At 38.9% G+C, this 27,910-nt stretch overlaps 2 long non-coding RNA genes across 5 annotated transcripts in view; both read left to right on the top strand.

Annotated features, from left to right (window-relative positions):
- Positions 1–27,910, top strand: part of LOC137481367 (uncharacterized) — a 150,529-nt gene that overhangs the window by 6,157 nt on the left and 116,462 nt on the right. The window lies entirely within an intron of this gene.
- Positions 121–27,899, top strand: LOC137481368 (uncharacterized). The gene is made up of 3 exons (XR_011003453.1): positions 121–261; positions 26,623–26,850; positions 27,584–27,899. It is a non-coding gene; the product is annotated as an uncharacterized lncRNA (long non-coding RNA).

The following is a 27,910-nucleotide window of genomic DNA, read 5'->3' as shown; positions in this document are numbered from 1 at the left end:
CTTTGACATCATTAGAGTGGAACCAGAAGCCAGAGTGAAACACTGTACATGATCTTTCATGTGGTGGAAATGCCTCTTTGAGATTGAAGGTGGATATTAAAATGCAGCCACTGGCACATGGTTCCCAGGCTACCAGCACACAAACACGGGCGCACGCTCTCTAAACACAGTGGGCATTTCTCATCAGTCATGTTTGGTGGGATTCTGTCTTCCCCTTCAAGTGGATGCTTCAGTGCATCATCAATAGCAGTGATCCATGAGGTGAGGGTAGGAGCTGCTGCCAAGTACCACATGTTGAAGGCACTTTTCATCTAACCCTTTCCCCCTTCTTTTCCTATGGCATTTATGTTAATTTCTCAATTTCTTGAATTTAAGTTTTCACAAGGGCTTACTGAGTAGGGGGAATTATTTTGTTTCTTTTGGGCAGATCTCATCTCCTCTTTAAATTGGTGTTTCCAAAGGTGCTGGTTATGGAGTGCCTGAGTAGATCACAGGCAGGGTTTGTATATCCTGATACCCCTTGAGCTCAGGAGAAGAAGTGAAAAACTGAAACATCAGAAGGTGATGTCCTTCCTTTTATTGTAACATCCTAATAACTTTCCTGGATTTAAGGCAACATCCAACTCTTTTTCTTTGAGGCAGGTTTCTCATCTTCCCAGTGGTTGTTTTAAACTTATGTTGCACTTATGTTTTGTGTGGCTGTTTCAAATCTCTCTTTTTGATGCTGTTTAATTTGACCTATTAAATATTTAAGCATTTTTTAGAGATGTTTTCTCATCTCCTGAAGTTGCACATGAATGAAAATTCAAAACCATTGCCAGCTTCCTTACGTACAGCAGCTATTATTAGAAAGCAGTTCAGTAGCAATTCAGTGTTAAACTGTTATCACAATTTCTAAGTGATAGTGCAGAGTGCTGGTATTTACAGGTTTTCAGGCTGTGATTCTCTTGATCAAAGAAGTGAACTCTGCTGTGTTATGAGTGTGGTGTTTGACAGCATTTGTCATAGGGTCTTCTTTCTCCTCTCTGACAAGTGATTGTGAGCCCCTTCAGCTTGTGTAGCCCAAGGGTTTATACTGAATAAACTCTGCTTGGAGATTCTCATATCCATATAATAACAGCTTAGGTTCTAGACTGAAAATCCTTTAAAAAATAATGCTAGTGATGATTGCCAAACAAATTTTGGAAGGAAACCTGAGAGGATCTTTCTTTCATGTTTAAATTCCAATAAAACTTTATTGTTGATGCCAGACTGAGCTCACTGGACATAAGGGGAATTTTGGTGCAGGTGGGATGCAATTCAGGCAAGTAGAATGTAGCTGTTAGTCAAGACCAGTTTAGTTTTTTAAAAATAGAAATTTAAAAAAATCAAGTATAGTTTTGGTCTTTAGTTTTGTCAGAGGAGTGTGACTTTATTTAGGAAGTCAGCTTTTCACTCTCTGCTGGTGAGCTCCTTTTCTGTTTATTCTGATCATCTCCTAGGTCTTAACCTAGGGAACTTTATTTTCTTTTCAGCTCTCAGTTTTACAGTGCTTTGACTGTGCTGACTTCACTGGTTGTAATTCTGAGTGAGAGAGTGATGGGGATTGGCCTCATGGGCTGTCAGGTGTATGCTCAAACACCAGCTCAGGTAATGATCCTGGGCCATGCTGAGCCAGCTGCCCTCAGTGCCAGCTGAAATCTGTGCTGCTCAGGTTATTTAAAATGTTTGGTGCTGCACCTTGAGTGAGTTATCCTGTGAGGTATTTTTTCTCACTCTGCTTCTGGTGATGCAGCAATCCCTGTCCATGACAGCATTTTCCTGAGCAGTGGGACAGTTGTGGCTTTGATGCATTAGAGGTGATGTTTGAATAGCACGTACTGGTGAAGCCATATTGACATAGTGTGGAGCCATGAGAAGAGTCTAAATTCCATGCCTGAGAAATGTAAGGAAGCAGGAGATCTAGTTGGGCCCCCAAGTCAGTTCCCTGTCATGATCCCTCCATGTGCACATACACACACTTTGCCCTCCTTCTCGAAGTTTTTACCCTCATGTGTAATTTTAAAGTGAGTTTCTTTACCTCTTTCACCCTGAATTACGCATAGCCCTGGTAAATTTTCTGTGACACAACTACACCACGCCTCTCATGTCTTCTGTGCACTTGACTCCTTGACTGATAACATGATGAAGGTGGAATAGATACGTGGTTCTGAGAAAAACCATGCCCTGGACATTTTTTACTGGAAATCCTAGAATTTCTGGGAGAGAACCGAGTCATGCTGTGATTCTTGCATTAGGGAAAGTGCTTTAATGTAGCAGTAGAAAAGGAGCCCTTTGGGGTGCCTGTTAATGAATGACTGCCACACTTGATTAATCTTCATTATTGGTCACAAGCACCTTTTACTTTGCATTTAATCAGCCAATTGTGCCACAGAGATGTAACTCTATTTCTGGTCTAGTTCTGTGCTAAAATAAGCACTGTAGCAAGGCACGAATATCTCAACAATTTTAACCACATGCCAGGTTTTCTAGGAAGTGTGCAAGAATTACAATTCTACACTATTCAAAAATATCAGTTAATTGACCATTCTGGTAAAGAAAATAACTTTGAAGGAAGCCTAGACTTTATTGTGCAGCCTTTGAAATCACAGTTGGGCCTGAATGGTTGTTTACAAAAAGCCAACCAAGGCTACAGATTGAAGCCTGTCTGATAGAGATTCTCCACTTCTCCAACCTTTGGAACTTCAAAGTCTCTTAGGAAAAGCTGTAATAATTGACTCAGGAGATTATTAAGTACATCTGCTATCATTGGTTAGGGTGTTTTCATGCTCAGATTTCAGAGAAAAGCATTTATTTGGAGCTACGCAATGTATACTTCTCCCTTGAAACACATTTTGTGATTTCTTTGGCAAAAGAGGTACTGAGCAAAGTTGTTTGGGCCAGACAAGTTGTATAGTACCTGTGAGGCTGAAATCCCAGGCTCCTTTCTTTTCATTGTCTCAATTCTCTTCCCACTCAAATCAATAGCAAAAGCATAGTTTTAATGGGAGCACATCTGCTTTTTGAGAGCTGGTGCAAGTGTACTTTCCAGGAAAATAGCAAATTGGTGTAAATATTTATAGTGCCTGAGGAGAACTGGCCATTACGTGGTGAAGGTGAAGCAAAGGTGGGCACTATTTGCTAATGCATGCAGAAATACTTTGGGTCAGTACCTAAGCCTGAAATCTGCCTTCTGTTTGAAGGCTGGATTGAATATGAGCGCTTCCATGGTGGATCAGAGATGTAATTATTCAAGACCAGTGTCTTGTGTCTGAAAGTACTCAGTACATTGTGTTTTTACAGACAGGTGAGGGGCTCTTTGCCATATAAACTTGAAAAAGAAAGTATCATTTTTTCTGGGCTAAGAGTTCACCGTGTGCTGGGGATCTTCAGTTCCTTAACCTCATGAAGAACCAGAAGGTCTTGGCCCCTTAACGACGTGTTCTGTGATCTTGAGCAAATCACTTCCTTGTGCCTCTGCCTCCCTTCCCACTCTCTCCTGTCTCTTTTCCAGAGCTCAGACCTTCCATGTGCTTGCTCAGTGTCTGCTGCAGCAGGGCCCTGATCTCCGCTGGGGCCCCTAAATGCGAGTGCTGTACAAAAGTAAAAATAATCCTTCTCACAAACAGGGATGCGGGCTGGGAATTTCAAAAGGGCAGAGGAACGAGTCAGTTTTCATGGACTCCTTTAAAAGTCAAAGCTTTTTGCTCAGATGTTTAAAGCAATTTTCTGAGACCAGTCCTATTGCTGTTGGCTTCAGTGATGTAGGACAGCAGAACAGACTCCAGAAATCTTCTATTGTATCTGTCTACCCTTTTACATGTCACAAGGGAGATTTTTTTAGTGCAAGAGATTGAACCTCAGATAAGATTACATGCTGTAATTATCAGTGGATTTATTTGTTCAGTTCTTTCACCCCTAAGTGGAAAAATCCACGTACATCCCTTAAGAAAAGGGAAGTGTGTGCATTTTTCCACTCTAAGCTAAGTTGACATGTAAGCATGAATGGGCAAAAATACAAATAAAGTTATTTATCAAAGGAAATATTAATATTTTTCTCTGTACCTAATATGAGTATAGAATAGAGTTATAGAATGGCTGTAAAGTTTGGAGGTTTTTTAGCTGTAAATGTAGACTAAATTAAACTACTAGTTTTGATTAAATTTCAATTGACTGTGGTATTACACCCCCTTAAAAACCACCGGAGAGACTCAAGTTGCATTTTAAATCTAGTATTGAAATTAATGGTATCTACATTTATTATTGTAGTAACTGCACTTTAATGACCGTGTTCAGTACTAAACAAAGCTACAAAATCTAAACAGCTCTTAAGAGCATGTTGATTTCAGCTATATTTTATTCCATTGGTCATCCACTTAGGTGAACTTGGATATTAAAATTAACCTTTAAAAACTAATAGGGAGAAAGTGTAAAAGTTATTGCACAAAAATAAAATACTTTCCCTTGAAGTTAAGTACAAATTTTCAGGTGGAGACTTCTGATCTTATCTGCCACTCCTGTGTCTGTGGTTCTGCTGTACTTCCCCTGCTAATCAGTGTACCTTGCAGACTTTCATGTGTGTTTTCATATGGTATCCCAGGAAGAGAGAAAAGCATAATTACAGTTCACATTTTGAGTTCTTGGGTGCAGCATCATTGTTCCATCTGTTGGACTTACTGTGTGACTTCTTTCAGTCCTGTGGAAACTGAACACAGGGGATGGTGGTGGGTTTGTTCTATGCTCTTTGATTTGAGCTAAGATCATAATAAGGTAAAACATAACCATAATGTTATTCTTGCCACCACAAAAAGCCTCTTTATTGTGAGGCTTTTGTTCCTAAAGGAGTTTTATTAGGATCTCCCCGTGTTCGTGAAGCTCCATCAATGATGTAAGCCTGTGGTTACTTTCATTGTTTAAGACTCACTTGGGATTTTCAGGATATGTTTATTCACCTGTGAATGAAAAGCAGGCTTTGTCCTGTTTTCCATATCTCTGACTTTTCCATACTTAGCTTCCTATTAAGTGAAGAAGGTATAAGCACAAGGAAGTGGCAAAAAGCAGTATTTTACCAAATTTAGCCGGGAAGGCCAGCTTTTCTGTGGGAATATTAGATTGGCTGTAGTGCCTGAGCTGAGACTGAATTCCCATATTAATTCAATGGGTTACTTCCAGAGAAAGGACACTGTCCCAAATGGGACGTTGAAAAGCATTTAGGCTTCCCATGTACTAAGCTACTGGAGAGGTTCTCGGCATGATTTGGTTCCCAGCCAAGCTGCATCCACATCCTGACCCCTCAGTTTGATGCTGTCCTCTTCTTCCAGGTGCAAACCAAGCTGTCACAGAGGCTCAGATGTGCTTTCCCTCAGGATATTCCCTGTGGTTGTAATCAACCACTTTAGGACTCTCTTTGCTGCGTTGACCACACCGTGCTCTGTAAAGGGGCTGGCATGGGGGGAGAGGATCTAACTAAAGGTTTTGGAGTAATTTCTGCAGAACCATATTGATTTCATCTCTATTAAATTCATTGAGTTTTCCCATAAGGGCTTTTTAATTTAACTATGGCTAAAAAATGCTGCACAAATTACCTGGCAGGAATGCTGTGGAGTTATAAGCCCTTTAGGCAGTCCCTTAAAGGCAAAGCAGTAAAGCTGGGTGAACTATTCCCAGCCAAGAGGGTTGGGTTTTCTTTATTTATTTATTCAGTGAATTTACCACTCTGTCTGTTCACAGATTGCTGACAAACAGCCACTGATTCTTTATGAATTTGTTCATTATCCCAAATTATTCAGTGCCTGGTTTATGCAATGCAGTTTTAGCTTATAGGGCTGCTGGCAGGCTGATCCACAAGTATTGTTTGAATACCACTGTTTGTAATTCTTACAGAAAAGCCCTATAAAACTCAATAGAGGCCTGGTGTTTTATTTCTGGGTGCATCTATAAAACTTAGCAGAAAATTATATCCTTACCATAAAATTCTACAGCTTGGTTTAAACTAGTTATAATTTTCTACTGATTTCTGTGCTTTTAGTAGCATTTATTTAAAAGAAGCATTTTGCATTTCTGTTACTCTCAAATTCTTGTAGTTTCTGAGAGCAGAGAGGGTTGATAACATGGATGTAAATCTTTGGGAACTGACCTCTTTTACCCTTGAGTTTGTTTGGTTACATTGCAGTCATGCTGATGCCTTTTATAAGACACTTTTTTGCTATTGGGGTATAAATGATTATCAGGGCTTACTTGCTTCTGCCTCTCATTAATCCTACAATGAAAGCTGAGGTATATTAAAAAAAATAACAAACAAACAACTATCTAATATGCAAGTACATTAGATTTCTCTGTTCTTTGGATGAAATTTAATGCCCATGTTTGTGATATCTCCTCAAGGAATGAGGTTTCATTAGTATCAGGCTCTACTCAGATTCCAAGAAGTCTCTCAACTTCAAAAGTGTTTCCTTGGGTCCAGACATGCACCTTTGAAGGTGATACTAGAGATTGAGAGTTGTTTCCCTGGGATAAGTAGCTTTGGCCATTTGCTTAAATTAATTGAAGATATGAAATTCTCTTCTGATAGGTTGTTCTTGGCTTTGATTTGCTGTATTTATGTTGGTTTTTAAGCACGTTCCCTGCTGGCTTTGTCTGGTGTAACAAGGAAAGGTAGAAGTCCATGTAGAAGGAATTAAATCCTCTGATATGTTTGGTAGACTGTTACAAATCTTTAATTTGCAAATGTGCATAAGGAACCAGAGATTTACCTAACAGAGTGTGCAGTATCTGCTTTTCATGTTGCAGTAGTGTTATCAGGGATCTCATTAACTCCTAGGGCTCAGGGAGTGGTTTAAGGCGACCTCCCTGCGAGCAGGGTCACACCTGTGTTGTTGAACTCGTGGTTTGCAGCTGCATGGCTGCTGATGTCCCTGGTGAGAAGGGTGGATTGTAGGTTTTGTGCTCTTCTGGAATTTACCAGTGTTTCTTTTATCCTCCCTGAAATACTGGCTTCCAGTGGCCTATGGAATGGAAGTAGGGTGTTCATTTACCTGTTAACTCTGTTATTCTGGAACACGATGTCTTTAACTAGTGAGATATAAAAAGATTTAAAACATCTCTAGATGACATTTCTATAATGCGTTGGTGTTTCTGTAAGACATAATAAAATATTCAGTGCTTGAACAGATGGATATAGCCACAATCCTTCTGAAGATGTTATTTTAAGGATGTGGATTATACTGGATTAATAGGCCAGTATCTTGGCAGAATGCAGCTTTTTGGTGTTTCAACTTGCAGAGCTAGTTATAATTTCCAATGAATTAGCTGTAAGTTACACCAGTTAAGAAAGATGAAAATTAACTTTTTAAATATGGATTTTTTTTTCCTTTAATGAAAATTCTATTTCTAGACAATTCTAAGAACCTTAATTCTTTTAACTGCCAAACTTTCCTCTGGGCTAGACTTTGACAGATACTTCGGATTATCAGGTTAACATGCAATGGATAAAAGATGGTGAGAGGCTATGGAAGAGAAAGCTTTTGTTAATGACTATCAGTTTTTAGTAGTGGGCTGTGCTTGCTCTATCAGAAGACTTTAAAATCTTGACACATATCAAAAAAGTATTACTCACCATGATAAATTTTATGGTCTTTAAATGTAATATTTAGCAATGCTGGAATCCTGCTGAAGTTAATGGTATCTTGTTCATTGATAAGGAATAAAGGTTAATCTGTGACCTCCAGTAACCCATACTGCAACAGATCTCAGTAATGGTGTGTATTTCCTGATTTAGATTTGGAAACTGGCCCATGTTGCCATGAGTTCTTCTCCAAAATGAGCATGAATTGAGCTGTAGAAAATTCATTAAAAGGGACAGGAGCCCTCCTGTCCATCAGAGTTCTCTTTTATACCTTGCATGGGGATAACTGCAGCTGGTGTAGGGATGGTGCCCACATTCTGGAGCACTGTTATGAATGTGCATGTGCTCCTTGATTCCACAGTGTCTAAGTGTTCACCAGCTGTAATATGCAGCTGTGTTGTTTTTTGGTAATCTGGTATATCAGATTAATAATAATAATAATAAAATAAAAAGATAGTACATTTTCCTGTCACATGGTTATGAGAACTTTCCTTAAATCAGATGTCATATTAAAATATTTTCAGGAATACCAGTTCTGATAGAGAGTAGACATGGCTCATTTACATGGTTGTACATAAAATAAAGTTTTACTGTGTAGTTAATGCTTCTCAAATTTAATGTATATTACCTTGGGAAGACTGGTTAGACACAGAGAAAACCCATAAAAAGACTTAATCTCAGATATTAGTCTCTTGAGATCAGAATATAATGCTGGATAGCCAAAAATGGAATGATAAAAATGTTGGCATCATTCAAGGAGAAACTCTATTTTATCCTGTCACTTAGCAAGGAATTTCCTGAATTTAACTTTTGTCTTTAGGACTGAGTAAATTACACATATCTATTTTTTACTTTTTTTCTTACTTGAAGTGTTTACCAGGACTGAGATGTTTCGCAGTTTACAATTGTGCCTGTGCTAAAATAGGTAATTGTGTACCTGCACTTCAGCCAAGCTTTGGGGAAATGTCTGGAAATAAGTTTGTGAGAGAAACTCATATATTGCTGTCAGGGTGATGTTTTATCATTTATTTCCACTATACTTGGAACTGCATCTATGCTACTGAGTGTCTCAGGTATCTCAACTTCAAGTGCCATGGATTTTTTTTTGAGGTTTTTGAGAAGTACACCATGACCTGTTGTTGAGTCAGTCTGGCATTATTCAGTGTACATATCCTTCACTGATACTTAAACTGTCCATGATAATGCACTAATTGAAGGATGTTTCATGTGTTCTTAGCAGAGAATTCATTCTCCAGTCTACAGGATTGTTGCAGATCACCAGTTGGTGTTCTTAGCATGCTTTAAATGGGTGGTAGAGTGTATTGTTGTCAAGGGACTACTTGAAGTGAAGAATGTGGCAAAACAAAGCATTTGCACTTTTTCCACTATTATTTTTTTTCAAGTCCTTGGGAAAGATGATTTTCAGTGTCCTTGCATGTTCTGTAGGAACTTTACATGAGTTTTTGAGAATTTTTGTCAAATTAATATGCCTTTTATTATCAAATTGAAGTGTCTGGCCCATAGAGCATGTAAATGTGATGATAATGAGAATCTTAGTAAGATAACCATAAAACATCTAGAAACATTATAATATACATGAATAAAATGTACCATCCTCTGTACTGTCCACCTACCCACTCTTTGTTCCACCTCATTACCAGGATAAAAAAAAAATAGTGCTTGCAAGCATCATGTCCAAGTATTCCTGAGTTGTGACTGGTGTTGCATAGCAGGAATTCCAGCAAGGACTGCCATTCTGTCAGCTCTGTCTGTGACAAGGAACTTTCACAGGAAAAGGCATTAGCACAGGCCAAGTCCATCACATTTTGGCAGCACATCTGCAAGAGGGCAACAAAAATTGCTGTCATTCTCTCATTGTTTCTGGTGCTTTCCAGAAGCACTCCAGCAGGGCTTCTTGGGTTAGAATGTGTTGTCTAGAACAGCTTTCACTTGATGACTTAGCTTGTGTTGTCTTGCATGAAAAAACCACTGCTGCTGCCTCTGGGCTCAGCATCACAAAGATGCAGGCGCCAGTGCTGGATCTGGTAGAATTCTTGTGGGGATCTCTGCCATGGGAAGGAAGTAGTGCCCAGCTGGCATCTGTGTCTGATTTACATCAGCTGAGCCCACAGCATCTCACTCTTTGCTGGGATACTTAAACTGGTTGCCTATAATTTTGTTCTCTTAAGACATACCCCCACCCCCCAAAAAACACCGTCCAAAGCCAGGTAGCCCAAGCTTGGATGTCTAATTCTTCTCTCAACTTCTGTGCTCAGCTCTGCTTTGGTTTCACTGCATTCCCTCCTGCTGTGTGCTGGGATAAACAGGAAGATCAGGCCCTGTGTGTGTTCATTTGCTTTGTGATCTGATTTATGCTGCTTGCATCTATTGCTGACTTCAGCCTCTCATTGTGAGCCAGCACAGTTTAGGAAATGCTCTCCCTGGCTTCAGCTGGTGGCAAAACAGCAACTGAGAAACAGTTCCCTACATGAGTCCAGCACTTGCCTTTCTAGTCTTTATTGGAGTCTGAATTCTGCTTCTCCTTTCTTTCACTCATCCTTTTATGAGCCATAAAGGCCGATCTCAGCAAATACTCACCATCATCTTGTCTAAAACCTGAACTGTCTTTGCTGCCTGCTGTACTTTTCTTGTTTCACATATGTTTTTTTCTGAACAAAATGGGAATGGAGCAATGTGTATTCTTTTGAAATTAGGCTGTATTCACCACTTAATTCCTAAATAACCATAACTGATTTATCCTGCACCTTTCAGTGTCTTTTGTCTTTGCCTTGTTCTTTACCCAGGTGGTTTTCTGTGCTGAGGAGACAAATTCCAAATGAGGAATACTGAGCTGATTCTACTGTCAATTTTCTCAAATCCATACTAGTGTAATTTCAGTATTTTACATTAATGATATGTTCAACTATAGTGGTATTTCTGAGGATTTTCTAGAGCAAGAAGCATAAAGAACCCTAACCCTGGAACTGATTGCCAAAGGACCCCATAAACTTCATTATGGAAATAATTTGTAAAAAGGGCCATTTTGATATGGGAAGGATTTATTACCTAGTGCTAACAGATACCTGAGATTTCAGCTCTTTTATAACCAGCATTTCTGTATCCATCATGTAACAGAATCATGCTCCTGTTTTTAACAGACTAGAAAATGTGGAAGTATCTGGCAACTAGTAAATGAGTCACACGTTATTTCTATAAGATATCTGTCTCAGCTGACACCACCTCACTCAGAATATAGTTCTGATGATGCTTCCTGAAGATGTGCTAAGCTTCTGAAAGTGCCTGTTCATAGTGTGTCTTTTGGAGCTCTTTAGAGATATCTTTAGAATTAATTTTTGTACTCATGAATTTTGTCCTTTGGCAGTTGCCCTTCCTTCAGAAATCTCAACCATGGCAATATTTGTGAAGTTTGTGTGTCAGCAAAGTTCATACAATTCACTTAATCGCTGAAGGGAAAGTTCATAGAAGATTTTCAGTGGTTACTCCAGTGAGGAAATGCCTGTTTTTGTATTTCAGTTCTGTTTAGGGTCAGTGTGTCAGACACTGAAGATACATAACCAAGGAAAGATGAAGAGCTTAAAATCTAAGTTACCCTTATTGATGGTTTTCTTTCTTTGATCTTTCTCTTGTCTTTGCTAATGAGGTCAACTAAAGATCTGTTACATCCTTAAGGCTGTGGGTTAGGATTATAAAGCTCTTCCTTAGTGACCAAAGTAATGTTTATTCTTTTATTTATTCTGCTTAAAATCTTTCATTCTTCAGAAATTGAAACCCATCTGCTTTGACAGAGCAGTCCTGAGCTATGAGTAATCATGTCCTCTTAATAACCACTCTGACTTATTGGTTTTTGCTTATTTCTCCTAAATGTACTTTTGAAGGGTTGTTATCGTCAAAGAGTTGCTGTTTATCAGCTGATTTCATTTTTCTGGATATTTTGTGTAAAAAGACAAATCTCAGCCCTATCTTCAGAGGGGCTGAAGAAGCTGAGTTCATTGTCAAGGTAACTCTCACTGGATATGTGAGCTCATGGCAGTTAGGAAATACTGCTTTGTGTCAGTCACATGAAAGATCCTTCATTTTCCCACCTCTCAGCCTCTCAGGAAACATTCTGACCTTCTCAGACTGAACAAAAAAGTTCCCTGGGATACTGGAAAACTCTGACATGTTTAAAATGAAATCTCACTGAAGAAGAATCTACCAAACACAAGAGACATTGTTGAGGCTTGTATTTCTTTAAGGAAGATATTTTGTCATGTGTGTCTTCTCAGGAGAGAAAAACTGCACTTGCTGATTTTTCAATGGAATTTCCTGTTCTCTTCCTAATTTTTTTTTTTTTTTTGAAATGGACTCTATATTTGGAGAAAAAGGTACAGTCCAAAAAACATCGAGCTGAGCCCAAATCCTGTGCTTTAGAGTGTGATTAAAGAGTTGCATTTCCCCAAACAGCCATGTCACAAGATACCAAGTACAGAAGGCATTAATCACCTGCATCTTATCTCTATGAAAAGACATCTTCAAAGCAGAAAGGAGGAGAGTTCTACCCTCTAGAGATAAATGGCATATCATAAATAGCAAGAGACACTCAGATACTGTGATTATGAGCTCTATAGAAATGCCTATAAATAATACTAGGAAGTGCCCAGATACTACAGCTTACTTAAGAAAATAAATAAAGCACATAAAAATCTGACAAGATGCAAGCTTCTCTCCCATATGAGGACACTTCACTTTTCTTTTCCACTTTCTATTCCGAGAGCAAGATCTGTCATGCAGGGACTAGGTCCTCATCCTTAACTTGCAGTCTCTTAAGAAATAATAAAGAAAATCACTATGTAAAACAGCATAAAAGCATTGATGTCAGAAGACTTTTAAAGGCATACTTAGCTGTGCATACTTTCCAAATTTTGAGTTTCAACAAAGAAGAGCGTAGCTGGGCAGAAACTTTTAGAATCTGAAATGTGAGAATATTTGAATGTGGATTCTGGGACGATAGAAGCAGATTTGGTGCTCACTTCAGTGGGAGTGAGACATAAAGATTTCACAAAGGTGCTCATAGCAATAATGCATTTGCTTCTGGTGAACACTTAGCTGCTGGAGAGCTGCACCAGTCACTCAGCAAGATCATTATCTAAAAAAAAAATAAATTGCATTGTTTAGAATTGCTTCTTTTTGTATGTTTTTTTTTTTTTTTTTTTTTTTTTTTTTTTTTTTTTTTTTTTTTTTACCTATGCAGTTTTGAGCTGTTCTAGTTCTGGTTAGTTTTGCTTTCTCATCAAATTGTTTTTTATTAGTACTGTTCCCCAATAAGCTACAGGTAATTCTTGATATTAGTTATAGGATTAGCAGTTCAGAAAGTCTGAAGTTTGTGTTGGCAAGGTCTCTGAATTACCCTGCTCTGTGATCAGTGTTAGTGAGTGCTGCCAGTGGGGAAACATGGTTGCAATGTGGATTTTGGAGACAAAAAAAAGTAATGCAGTGAGCTGAATAATTTTAAAATTTGAAATATTATTTGAACAGACATTACTGTGTTAGCCTCACTCAGTTTGGTGTGTTTCTAGAGGAGCATATACAAATCATGAGTGTCTCTTTTGTACAAAGACAAATGCTTTACAGGAAATTGCCATGGATTTCTTTCAGGTCTTAGCAAAACCTTTTATATCACTCTTCTGATAATCCACTGTTTCATTTAAAAAAATATTAATGGTGAATCATCATTTAGTATAGGGGATGAAAACTTGCTTTTATATCCTCAATTTTTTTAATATGGTTGCTCGTAAACAAAGAACTAAGGAAATGGCCAGTGCACAAATCCAATTTTGCTGGTGTTCTTGATTATGCACAGTGCTCTGGAGCATCTTGTGGTGTGGAATTCCTCTTGGATAATGCTCTGGAGCATAATGAGAACATGTGTGTTCCATATAGGTATAAGAATTTTATTTTAAACTTAGAGTTTTGGTTTCACACTTCCAGCTTCAAAGGCAATGAGTCCTTCAGTTAGGTTTTGAGGAAGATGCTGCTGAGAAAATTAAATTTTTCTGTCTGTTGTAAATTATCTAGGCACAAGTTTAAAGTCTGTATGAGGTGTTGTTTCTCTGTGGCAGAATTCCTGCAGGTTTCCTCTTTAGGATGTGGTGCTGAGCCCTGGCCATGCTCTGCACAAAGGAATTGCACGCACCAGGCAGTGAAAGGAACTGGGTGCCTGAACTGCTTGGTCCCCTGATGTAGTCTTGGCATCTCCTTCCCTTGGGTAAAAATTGAAGTGAAGTGGAAAAATTCGAGCTTGACAAGTAGTTAGAACAGGTTTATCTGTATGACTTTTTTTTTTTTTTTTCCCTAGAGTGAAAAATGAAAGACTTTGGAAAGGTGTTTGATTAAATGCTCTTGAGATTTGCGTAAGTTGTAGCTGTGAAAATTGAAGAAATGTGTGCCTACCTATGCTGATTTTGCTGGCTTTTTAATAAAAACTTGTTTTGGTTAAAGTGTCTGCATGTCAGTGAAGTGCAAAGTTCACTGAATTCCTGCTGAAGATGATGTGAGTTGATGGGCATGGAAATGTGTCCAAGAGCAGGAGATCAAAGCTAAGATTTGGACCACGACCATCCTCAGTTTTGGAATTCCATTTAGCCCCATCACACTGATGATATTAAACTGTGCTTTCAATCTGGGAAAGCTTAGGTGCAAAGCAGCAGTTCATAGCTTTTGCAGGAAGGCGTTTTCTCTGGAAATTATTTTGAAAAGTTATAGGCAGGAACACTTCCATAATTCTACAACTGTAAGAAAATACAAACAAACAAACTGTACTTTAGAAGCATATTTTGAGTAGTATTAACAGAAATTGGCAATTCTAGTGTGAGCAGCACACCAGAAACATCCCTGTACATGGCACTGAATGCCAGGAGCAGTGTGAGGTTACAGATAAACAGAAAACCTTGCAGAAAGAGGAAAATGAACTCTGTGAGAGTATTTAGGCTTGGGGCTCTTGTAAGCTCTTTGGTTCTGCTTCTGCAAACACGAGATGGTTTGTAACACATAGTCAGGCCAAATTCTCCACTCACTAATAGTGGTCTCACCCAGTAAATTGCTGTATCTGGATAATCCAGCATACAGTAGTCTGTGGGCCAAGTACTTAAAAAAACCCCTCTCTGTCCTGATCTGTAGCCCAGATGTTTAGGTGGTAATTCACTAAGTAGAGCAAAGTAAACTTCCAGTCCTGCAGAGCTGGTCCAGCTCACTGAAATATTAAATATTCTATTCTTATGAATTATGTCATAAATCAAGGAGACTTTCAAATCTTATAGCTTGTTTGTATATAGATGGATTGAGTAATTGATTATATTTGTTTTAATTATATGTAGAAATGTCAAGCAGCTTGATTAGGTAGTAGCCTATTGTACATTTATTGTGACCAAGTACCTACTTGAAATTACTTACAGCTTCAGAGCACTCATGTATCTCTTGGGGTCAGTGTGCCACAAAACTTTCCTTCCTGTGTGGTGCCGATGCCTGCTGAGCCTGAGATTCTCTGCAGCTGCAAATGCTGCTGGGGGACAAGGTCTTCCCTTGGGCCAGCCCTCTAGAACCATGTGCTTGCAGCTGTGTGCAAACCTCAACAGTTATGAACACGGTGTGTGCACCAGGGAGGACAGATTTGTGCTTCAGGTTGGTGCTTCCCAGGAATTTCTGTGCTTCCTAGGAGCTTGAAAATGAAGTTGTTTCTACATTAGCTTTTCCTCTTCTCTGGATGTTTCTGCTTCTTGATTTGTGCTACTTTGAAATTGACCAAGTTCATGAGTTTGTTTAATGACACAGAAAAAAACTCTAGGCATAATTTTTTTGTCTGAATTTTAATTATGTTGATATCTAAACATTGATGTTTTCCTGCTGTAGTCCTCAGATAAGAAAAACTTTTAAGTGAGATTATTGCTGCTGTTTTGAAGACCTGAAGACCCCTATTCTTAGGAACTTGTTCCCATTGTCAGTATGTAAGCGTAAATAAAATTGGAAGAAAAAGAAACGTGGAAGTTCCCAATCTTTAAGTTATTTCACTCTGGACCAGACTGTCAAATTACCTGATGGATCCAAAACAAAGAGCCATGCTGTGAAAGAATGTGAAAGACAAAAAGAACTTAAAAGATTTTCTTGGATGTCTGCACATTGAATAGTCATCAGTTCTGTTACCAGAATGGCTCCTGGAGTATGTCTGATGTTGCTGGTGAGAACATGGTCTGGCCTATGATTAAATTCTCATCTTTGCCCAAATGTTTGAAAGGGCAACTGTCTTAAACCTTTGAACTTTATTTGTAATACAAAACTTCAATTAGATAAAAGACAATAATTAGCAAATCTTTTATCTTAGGGCATAATTAAATCTTTAAGGCAGGACATCTTAATCAATGACTTGTAATGACAAGTTCATAAATAAATTAATTCTTCCAATGAGTGTCTGACAGAAATCAATGAGTGTTAAAAGAGATTCAGGAGGAGGGGACACCACTATAGAAACACTGTAGCTCAATTACACTTGGTTTAAAGATTCTCATCTATAAAGTATTAGCTTGTTCAAAAGATGATATATTATTTAAAGACAGATCATTAAAATACTAACATGTAATTTTATAGAGCCTTTTTTGGAACTTCCATCTTTACATATAAGTATTACACATAATACACATAAGTATTTCACCATGGTTTATGATTAACTTTTTGTATAGGCTCTCTAAAAAATATATAGGCAGCTTGACTGATTTGCTGTCCTTGTTGAGTCCTGGTGATGAGTCTTGTTACTGAAAGTAAAACTTGTCAGAGCAGATGTTGTGTAACCATGACACTTGTAAGGATCTCCCATCCAGGTGGAAACTTGTATAAAAGTGTCTCAAGACCTTAAATGTTCTTACTCAGGAGATTAGTATATTTCTGTTCATTTAACACTTTATACCACAGCACAGTACATGATCTTTAACTCAAGGGTTGTCTATTGGTAGAGGAATGGTAAAATGAGGACACAAAAGAAAGTCACAGAGGATCTCATTCTGTTTGAGAGCTCTTGTGACCAGTGTTATGTTGGTTTCTTGAGGTGGCAAGGATTACAGCAAGCATTCCTATGGATTTCGCTTTCTGTACATCAACAGGGCTCCCTGATGAAGAAGTGCAACTGGTCTTGAGCGTGCTGAGGTTTTCCATCAAGCCTGGGCTGCTGCTGCCAGCAGGTTGGGAGCTGTAGTCCCCCTGATGCATCTGGCAGGGCTGCAGTAGCTGAAAGGCTGCTCTCGTGTTTGGTTTGCTTGGCAGCCAAGAGGAAGGGCTGTTTGGCCAGTTTGCACACACAAATAGGTCTGGTCTAGTCCCAGCCAGTTCCACTCCATCTGGAAGATCCACCAAAACTAGCCTAAACATGTGGAGCAGATATTGTGGCGGAGACAAGCTGGGAAAGGGAGCTCAGGGTGTTGCAGTGGAGAAAGATCCAGGACCTGCTGGAGCTTGAGGTGCTGGGGTAGGGGAGGAAGGCAGTGTGAGCAGGAGCAGAGGAGGCTGCATTCAAACCAGAGCACACAAAAGCATGGGAAACTGGGCTATGTTAGACTGCTACTTGGATTTCTTCGCTAACTTAGGAGATAAAAAACCTCATGAGTTTTATACTGCCCCAACAGAATTAATTAAACGATTATGCTTTCTCCTAGTGTATTACTGAGACGCACTACAAATTCAGTTTGGTTTTGAGTGGTGAAAATCTGCAGCTTTTAGAATGATCAATTCTTTCTGTTGTTGTGTGGGACACTGAATATCAGATTAAGTCAAAATGTTAGTGATTTCCTATTTGAAACCTGTTAAACAGCACAACAGATGGAAAGTTCTGTTCAGGTTAAGCATGTCCAGATCTGTCACTGATTAAAAGAGAGGTAGCATGGGCTGGTGGCTGGTGTTGATAGATATCTCTGTAGAACAGTAAGGCAGGTCTCACATCCTTGTAACCCAGTAGCTCTGCCCCTGACAGACAGTATCTGCTGCCCCTCACACCTTATAAAGATCAGTTGCTATTCGTGTGAAACTGGGTTATAGCTCAGAGCATCCTTGGATGGATTTGTTCACAACCTGAGTGCTTGCTGCTCTTCAGAAGGGTGATAGGGATCTAAACCTCATGCTTCTTTGGATATACTCTCCCTTCAGAGCTGTCATCCAGGGTGTCAAATTTATCCTTAGCAGCCTTCAGCTTTAAAGGTCCTTTACCCACGATGTAACATTCCTGTCCATCCCATTATGCCCTGTCAGTAAGGGTTTTTGTGTATTTTGTTTGAAGCAGTTTAAGAGTATTTTGCTAAATTCCTTCAAGGGAATTTAATAGCCCTAATGACTATATTACCTTACAGGCTTTTAAATGTTTCCCCAGCTGCTTGATTGAATGCAGTATGAATCGTGAGCCTTTCCACAGTAATCTTGGCATTTGTTTAGGAGTTAAATATTAACAGATTTTTTTGTCTTTCTCTCAGACAGTAGTCTCTGCACCTGCTTAATTTGCTGTAGGGTTTCTTAGAAGCAAATGTTGCTTTCTTTTCAAGTGCCCTGGGTTTTGTTCTCTGTATGTGCTTTACATGAGGTCAGTTTGAAGAAGCCTTGGACTGAAACAATTCTGTTATCTTGCAAACATGATTCTGTCCCAGTAAAAATCTGGGATTGTGAAGAGCTCCCAACTTCACTGATAAACTCGAGTGGTGGATTTGTTGCAAACAGATTAATTCAATGTGATGCCCTGTACAGGGCCTCAAAATTACTTTCAGCATGTCAGTTCTTTAGATCATCTGGAAGAGAGGAAAAAACCCAAAGAAAAATGAGAAATTAAAGAAATCAGTCATGTAGATGGGCTAAATATTGGAAGCAATGTGGGTGGCTAAGCCAATACAACAGATGTATCTGAGGTATTTTTCTTTTAAAGACAAAGACAATCTGCCTCCCACACATTTCAAAATGAATCTCAAATGTATTTTTATAATTTACAATTATTTCCATTAGAGAATAATAGAGATTTAATGCCTGGGGTAATTAATGTTCTGTGATGTCTATTATAATACCTATTTTAAGTGTAGGAAATACCCTAATAAGAAACAGGTTTCTAGTGTGCTGATGTAGTTGATTTTTATCACAGTTTTCTCTGTAAAATAACAAGAAAGATATGACAATAGATATTTTGGTTAAACACTTAAGCATCTGATCTGATACTTGGGCAAAGATATATCACTTCAAAAAGAACCTTTTTAAAAAAAAATCAACCCCTCCCAATTTCTGTCATTTTTTTTATGCTACCCTGTGTTTTAAAATATTTTGTGACATTTATTAAATATAATAATTGGTGAATTGTAATGCTTTGAATCCAATTAAAACCCAGAACATGTGAAATGTCTTTAAATGAAAGAAGTATATGGTGAATGAAGACTGTACTTTATAAGGAACTGCTTGTAGAGCTACATCCTTTCAAAGTTATGTATTGAAGTCATTACAATACAGCAAACTTGTAATTTCTTTTTCATTGTCCTCTGTAAAGTCTTCGCCCTGCTCTCCCCCAGGTTGAAAAACTGTTTTGTGTTATTGTTTTCTCCCCAGTTTCTTGTTTCTGTAGCTGCAGTGGATTCTTCTTTCCCCCTGCTCCTTCAGCATGTATCATTCTGTCCTTTGTAGTGCTTAAGGTTCTTTCTTATATCTCTCTTCCTTCTCTACATTCCTGTGTTCAGGACCTTGTTAGACTTGTCTGCTTTCTTATGTAACTTCATTTGGTGCATTACCTTTCTTCCTTGGACTTATATTTTCTTGAAGGATTCATTTTATTATACTTTTTTTACAAGCTCCAGTTCAGCAGAATTCTCAAAGAATCCAGTGTCATTCTGAATAAAGCTACTCATTTTCAGATTTCTGAGCATGAGTTATCTTAAAAGTAATTATGTTTTACTTTTTAGATGCCTTTCATAAGTAAGTTTTCTCTTTGTCAGCCACGTTACCATATTTTTCCTGATGATTTTATTATCTATTTTAATTTCTATTTGTGTACGTTGGTTCTGGTTGTAGTGTTTGATCTTTATAGTGCTCAGTCTCATCTTCTCATCCATTCTTTTTCAGTTCAGCTTTTCTAAAGCAAATGGCACACTTTTCTTAAGTTTCCAATTCCAACTCTTCTCACTTTAGCTTCCCAATCCCAAAACTCTCACAGTGGCACTCCTTTCTAGAACTGTGCCTAAATTTGCAAATTGACTGGCAGTATGCTTTGACTTTTCCCAGCAGGGCAGTAAATGTATCACCCTGCTGTAAAAATTCTGACTGTAGCATTTCCAAAGTGCTCTACAAGCTTTGGACCTGGTACACAGAACAGAATACTTGGTGCAGAGATTTAAATTTTCTTTGTCAAAATAAGTATTTCTGAAAAAGTTTGCATTGACTCCCTGTAAGATTTTTCTCAGATTGTCAGCTCCTGGTATGGTGAAGCTTTGCTGTGTTACTGGAAGGTCAGGCTGTGCTCAAAACTGCAGTTACAGTAAGCTTTAAAGGTGTCATGTGAGCCAGCCCAAAAAACCTGTAAAATATTATTCCTTCAATTCTGTTCACTTGGGTTTTCAAAAATTAGAAAAGAGATTTCCGAAACTGATTTGGTTTAACGTGACCATTGTAATAACAACACTGGTGAGTTTTTAGTGTGTCTTCATCCATCTGAATAAATGATCTGACAGTTGAGTGACTTGGGGTCTTTCACTCTCAGTCCTTACCTCAGCCTTGTAAGAGCTAAATCTAAGGACGTGGAGCAGTCCTTAAGAACTTCTAGGTACTTTGGATGTTGGTTTGGGGGTGGTGCTGTGTTTGTGTGGTGTTTTATGCAGCACTTTTTGATTCCAAATGCAAGGATGCCCAGCTGTGCAGCAGAGCAGTGCCTGTGTTAACGTCACTGGCACGGTGCAGCAGCAGCTCCCTGAATGTCAGGGACTTCCTCCCCTGCCAAGCCTGACCTGAGGACTCAGCTTTCATTTGTGAGCTCAGGCCTCTGGGGCTTCTCAGGGACGTTATGTGCTTTCATTTTCATTTGCCCAGGATAGGAAATCAGCTTGGGAAGGGTTGGTATATTTAACATCCCACCCCCAGCCCCCCTGCTGCCAATATATGAGAGTCAGCTTAAATATATCCTCCTGCTAACTACTGATGGACTAGTGCTAAATGTTTGTTTTGGCTTAAAGGGGCACTGTTGAGATGTAATCACAGGATGATTTTGTTTCAGATTTTCCATTGAGTGCATAGTTTTCTGGCTGACTTGCTTGGCTCTGTGTTTCAACAGATATATGTATATACATGGTTATCCACTGGTCTACGTGAAATATAGCAACATTCCCTTTGCACGTTGTTAATATGAACTTAGAAATGAATGACTAACTTAAACAGTCCCTTGCAGATGTTATGAAAGTGCTCTGAGTTAGGGAAAAAAAAAAGATAGGGAAAAACTGAATGTACGTGTAGTTATTTGTGGGTTTTGCTTGCCGTTTTTTAGGTTCCTCTCTGGCTTTAAATGTTCTCTCTGGTTTTGGCTCTTATGCAGTTGTACAGTGGTTCCTGTAAATGAGCATTTACAAAGCATCAATACAGGGCAGTGGCTTCTCTTTTAATAATTACAAAATTGTAATATATTTTTCTAGTAGACAGCAGCTAGGGCTCATTGCAGTGTGTGACTTTTGGATGTTCTGTAATGGCCCTTGACATTACAACTCCACCTTCTGGCCTTGGAAAGTAAGGACTGGGTGCATCATTGCCTATGGGAGAAGAATTTTTTATGCATATTTACATGAAGGGCAAAAGAGAAGTCAAATTCTCTAGTACTGAGAAGTTGTTTTTCTTATGAGTTTGCATTCATCTTCGATCTGAGTGGGGCAGTGACCTGGACTAGTCTGTCAATACAGTATTTTCCATTTTCCATGATGAGGTATTAAGATTTGTAAAAGGCTTAAAACGAAAGGATTTGTCTTCAGTTCTTGATTTAGGATATAACATTCCTAGCACTCAATCTCTTCAATATTGAGAACTGAAACAAAAAACCTTGAAGCATCTACACCTAAGTCCTTCTGCAGAGCACTATCAAATGGATGCAGTCATGTCTTTAAAGAAGTCGAAATCACTAATGACTAGCAAAGCAAGGGTAGGCCCTATAAGCAGTTCAAGGTTATGATCATTGTGATATTTGCTTTAGCTTAGTCAAGAATTAACTAAGCAAAGTATGAACCTGCATATGGAAACTGGGCCCTTGAAATTGGAATAGATAGGTAAGATGATATCAGTACCCTCGAGACTGGTAAGATCTGCTCAAGAAACTTCTCATTTCAAGCACAATTTTTAGAGCTTTATTTATTCATTAGGTTTTGGTTATATTCTTGGTCATCTTGCAATCTTTCTGCCTGGCTTGTGGTAGAAAAAAAACCTGAATATGTGGGAGGAAAAGATGAATTGAGAAGTGGAAGAAGACTGTCTTGACTTTTCTTTCACAAAGGATGTGTCTGTTCTCGCTTCTAAGCCAAGCAGCAATAGAGTGACACTTTCCCAATTACACTTTCCACGCAAGTGATGCTATGGCTACCACATGGTGGTTCTATAATTGTGAGGTGATGATTGTGTGATGCCAACTGGGAGGCAGAAACGAGGTTAGGCAATGCTGAACTGGAGGGGAGGGGTGCACTGACGCAATCTGCTCATTGCCTGGGAGCTGGTGGAGCCAGGCAGCCTCCCTTCCACAGGAAAAATGCTGCTGTTGTCCTTCCCAGTAATAAAGATAGCAAGGATTAGGTTTGGGATGGGATTTTGTTTGTTTATTTTTTAGTATAGCCCTGCTTAGCTGTAGATAGTGATGCCCTTTTGGAAGAGAGCTCAAGGGCCTGGCATTGTAAATACTTCCAGCTCTCTGCTTCCCTGAGCACCCAGGAAAAGGAGTGAAGACAGCTGAACTTCAGGACTAGGTTAATTTTTTAGATGTATTTCCAGCTTCTTTGGAATCCTCCATGTGGCTCAAAATCTTTTGATGTATTTTGAGTAAAAATTGGTAGTTTGCCCTACGAAATACAACTTCTGTAATAAGCACCATCTGAAAAGACTGTGGGTATGGCAATGGTACAACATCTTCATGTCAGCTAAGCTGGTAGGGAAGGAGGAGTTTTGTTGAATAGCTTTTGGGAGTTGGACTATTATTTTTTTCCCTCAAAAATCCTTAGAGAGGAAAGATATGGACAAGAATAGATAGATGCACACTCCTCTCTAAGAGACCACAACAGAACTCTGAGGTGCTGATGTAAAGACTTGTATTTGTTAATGTCCCAATCATTTTGATATCTCATCCTAGAAGAGCTCATGTATTAATAAATACTCTTCAGCCACTTTAAAAGATGTGCAGGTCAGCTGAGTCATCCTGGCTTTGAAGTCAGTTTCCTGGGTAAACTTAATGAAACTTGATGGCTCTAAAGCTGCATATTAGTCAAATCAGAATTTAGAAATAATTAAGATTTGATTGAATACACAGACTTTCAAGATCTATAAACCTGAGTACTTCTGACTTTATGGGCTCAAGCCATGCACATTTGCAATTGCTGATGTGGCTCCAACAATTCATTACTCAGGTATGAAAAATGGGCACAAAGTTTAGGTAGGCGGTCACTGATGATAAAAATCTACAATTGACAGTACAGTACATTGATGCCTAAATTTTGGAATTTGGCTTAAATATACCTCACCTCTAGCAATAGTACATAAATTCTTAGGGAAGTGAGCTGGTGATACAGATGTATTCTGTAAGCAAAAATCCTGAGGATGGGACTGCTGCCATTGGCTTCAGTGGAGCCAGAAAACATTTCCTCATCCTTTTACATGGAAATTGAGGTTAGCCATGAAGTCAGTCCTCCATCCCTCTTCAACTTTGGGGCCACTAAAGCTAACCATGTAAATGTGGCACTTGTTACTCCAGAGTGATGCTGAGCTGTGTCCCAGATGTGCAGGGAGGGGTTCAGCTGCTGGAGGAATGGGTCAGCAGGCAACTGTTCTATCAACCCTGTATGTATTGCAGGCAGGAGAGAAGGAGTCAGGACCAAGAGTGCCTAGGTTTGAACTGTGAGTGGACCACAGCAGAGACTGACCTGTCTGGAAACAGATCACACCATTCAGGTCTATGCTGGATAGCCACAGACACTGTGATTTTTGATTTTATAGTTGGTCTTATAAGAGCTTTGATGCTGGCCCTTAGTATCGGCAGAGTGTGCTGGTAGTACCTAAATGATTTACCTAAATTCATGTTAGAAGCTGTTGGTACTGCAAGAACAGCTTTAACTTAGATTCTCTGGGATTTTAGGTTGTTGTAAGCCCCAGACCTTACTTCCTTGCACTTTCTTTCAGGCGCTGTCTTTATCAGTGACTTCTGCAGCTGGCTGAAGGCAGGATTTGCACAAAGCTGAACTACATTTTAATACTTGTTGTCACTTTTGGAAAACCTCAAAAATGTGACTTTTTCCAGCAAAGTAACTAGAGACACAAAAATCAACGAAGGAAACAGTTAATAGACTGCAGGGCAATCGAAGGGCTTTGGCTCCTACTGCAAAATATTAACAGCTGTAATTTGACCTCTTAGCCAATTAATTTTGGCCAGTGTAAAATTCCATACACTAAATCTGTTTACGATACTTCACTATTCTAGGCATCTGATACTGTGCCAAGACCTTAATATGTCTCTGAACAGAGGTCAAGTCATGGCCTTAAAACGAAGACTTGAAATATAAGCTGTGTGTGGGTGGGTTGCCTTATGTCCCTAGGGGGCTTATGAGTTCCTTTTCTATTGCTGTATGATCTGAAACTCTGGTCACTGCTCTCTGTATTACCTTCTTGTATTTCTTAATCAAGATAAATCCATTTTGCAGCTCAGAAATGACCCCTCTTTTTTGCAGTTTGTCCGTGCTGCTATGTTTTTACCACATGGCTCTGGTTAAGCATGCCAGGAGTTATCTGTTCCCTCTGTTGTGCATCTGTTCAAAAACTCATCTTTGATAAATTTCCTTGACAAGTCTAAGTGATGTCCATCTTGTACTTTGGGGTTGTACAGTTGTATCCTGGTCATCCTGCCTGTCATTTGACACTTAGTTTTCCTAGCTTTGGCTTTTAGGCCTGGATTTCCCTATATTAAAGTACATGAACACGAGTGAAATACTCTGATTTTTATTAGAAAACAATACAAATGTTTGTTGTGCCTTCCTGTTTGCAGAATGAATGGTGTTTGTGGCTGCACAGCAACATATTAAGAACTGTTAGGCTCCAATGAATGCTGGTTAATCCTGCGTGAATATATACTGACTGGATTAAAGCCTTCTTCAGGTTTGGTTTTTTTCCCTTTAGTTTGTGCCACACTATATATAACTGTTGTTAGGTTATGAATCAGATGAACTGGTATGCTTAAGTCCATGTTGTATGAAACATTGTATTCCCAGTGCAGCACCATATTCCCAATGCCATGGAATGGTGCAGCTCATGGTAACAGGCTCAGAGCAGGCAAAGTCTAAAGTGCATCGTATTCTGTTCAAGTTGTCTGACTTCCAGAAGGAGTCCTGGACCACTGCTCGTTTCCCCAGAACCAGCTGACATGTGTTTCATATCATAACAGAGCAGTTTTCTGAGATACCCTATACCTCTTGTATCATTGCTGAATTAAAATCTACTGTTGGCATGTTCTGCATGCAGTTTTCTGCAGGATTGAAATGCTGTGCACCTAAATTAAAGGTGTGCCAAGTAGCCTGAAAATAATGAAAGCATGAAGTATCTGCTGTTCCATGTGCTTGGCTGTATTGGTAATCATGCCTGAGACCTTGAGAAACAAAAGGAAACAAAGCCTAACAAAACTGAAACAGTGTCCAAAATTTTTGAAACTTTAGAGAATGAAATAAAAAATTCATCTGTTTTATTACAATTTGGATTGTCTTCTAAAGCACTTGGGGATGTAGAAGTGCAGAAAACAAATGATAATCCAATTGGAGTCACCCACTGCTGAATGCAGATTAGGATTAACTCAAGTGTAGGAATGGCAGATGACTGATAATGACCTGCCAATTCGTGTGCCCCAGTTAAATGGCAAAGTAGAACATCCATCAGGGACTGACCAGTATCTGCTTGCACAGCACCTGATACAACTATTGCTTTAACAGCAACCACTACAATTATTTATCTATTACATTTTCTTTTATCTGTTGCCCGATATGGAAGATATTACTGTTTGAAATATCAACTTGAAAGGCTTATAATGAATAATGCCAATAATAAAGCATCTTAACCTAGTACTAGGAAGTTAAAGAAATTTTGAAGTCAAATCTTTGATTTGCTTAAACCTGATATATGTTTAATTCAGTGGAGATAAGATAGTTTGCCAGAATTCTAGTCCTTGACTAAAATGATTTTTTTTTTTCTGGAGGGGTTGGGGGATGATTTTGAGGGGAATGGGCAATGAAGAAAACAAAATTTAAAAAGCACAAGAACAAATTACCTAGTCATTTCCATTTTGAATTTACTTAGCCATTAAAATAAATGAGATTGTCTTTGTCTGTGATATATAGTTCCCAGCTGATGTAAAGGGTATGAAAATAGTTAATGGCTTAAAGAAGAGAAACAATTGGGTTTTATATTACATAAGGAGATTGTCTTTGTAAAGCTGTTCCCTGGGTACTGACAGGTGGTGTTGCATTTTGCATACATTGTATACTTGAAAGAATAAGGTTTTTAGTTGGAAGTAAATTGCAAAACACTGTGCAGCAAAGGTTGCTTTTTGAGGTGGAAGAAGTTAGTCAGATTTCTCAGTCCCTAACTGGAGATACATAGTGTGAATGGGGCAACAGGACTGAAGCTGGACAAACTGGATCATATATCCTTGTAGGAAATGACACTTGCATTAACTATGTTTATTTTGGGGTTTATTTTCTAACCTGTCACAGTAGAGACCACCAGCAAAGTTCAGAGTGGAGTGTGCAGGCTGAAATCCTGGGAGGATTTGGGAGGAGTGTTCCAGCTCAGCCCCAGCTGTCAAAGAGAAACCTGTGCCTCAGAGCCCTGCTTTAATCATGATCTAGAGGGACAAGAGCTTGTCACATCAGGCACCTTCTCCCACCTTTGTAACTCGTTTAATTGTGCAAGTAAAACTCTACAGAGTGAACTTGTACAAGGTGAGGGCTGTCCCAGTACTTCAGGACAGGATTTAATCGAGTTCTTGTTGATGGGGGCAGGAGGGAAGGGGGAGAACACAGATCATGCTTTTCCAGTTTGAGTATTCGAGGTTTTTTCAAGTCATAGGAAAATTAGCTGGAGTTTTGTAAGGTCTTAGGCCAGAAGGAACACTATATTGGTTTTTCTTTTTTTAATGGAACAGGCTTTTCAAACAGGCCAGCAGATGGTAGTGTTTGCTTTGTAATTGCAACTGTGAATTCATAGAAAGGACTACTCTTGTTTGGCATAGGTCACTCAAGGACTGCTAAATACGTAGCAGAAGTAGAGTACTGTAAGGAGCAATATTGGTTTAAGCAAGCAAAGAGGAAGGTGGAAGCCCATCCCTAATCTTCAGCCAAGTGGGACAATAAAGGGGCAGAGGTTTGTGTCCCATGTACTGCAGATAAGGTGCCTGAAATTACAGAAATATCACAGGTGATTAAAGCAATAAGGGGGCAATCTGAAAATGTTGTGTCTTTTGCAATAGCAGAAGTTACTGTTCAACTGCAGTGCTTTTCAGAAATGTCAGCCATGACATGATTTTTCTGTTTAAGTGGGATGAAGAGTATCTCTTATTGCACAAAGTTTTGTTGACAAGTGGATAGAGCACAGGTGATGGATTGAGGAGGTAAAATTAGCTGGTGACATGTGCTCTTGGGCAACTCTTTTCACCACAGATTCCTTTTTTTTTAGGTGAGGATGAGATTACTGATAACCACTGTCAGGTTCTTAGAGTGAACTAAAATATTAGTCAAGAATACCATATATTGTTTCATCTGCACATGGCTTTCCTTGACTGTTTCCAATCATATGTTGGGGTCAGTTTGCCTAAATGTTTTGAAAGGCCTCATTTTATTCACCCTCTCAACTGGAAAAAGAAATTGTACCCCATAATGTGACACTTCACAGGAGAAGGTGATTTTAAAAGCAGTCCTAATGGAGAGTTAATAGAAGGAGTTTTCAATTAATTCCTGGAAATAAAACAATGGAGAAATACTGCAAAAAATTACAGTGAGTATT

Source organism: Anomalospiza imberbis, chromosome 12, assembly GCF_031753505.1.
Source record: "Anomalospiza imberbis isolate Cuckoo-Finch-1a 21T00152 chromosome 12, ASM3175350v1, whole genome shotgun sequence".
In the NCBI taxonomy this organism is placed as follows: domain Eukaryota; kingdom Metazoa; phylum Chordata; class Aves; order Passeriformes; family Viduidae; genus Anomalospiza; species Anomalospiza imberbis.
This window is presented reverse-complemented; position numbering and strand designations above follow the sequence as displayed.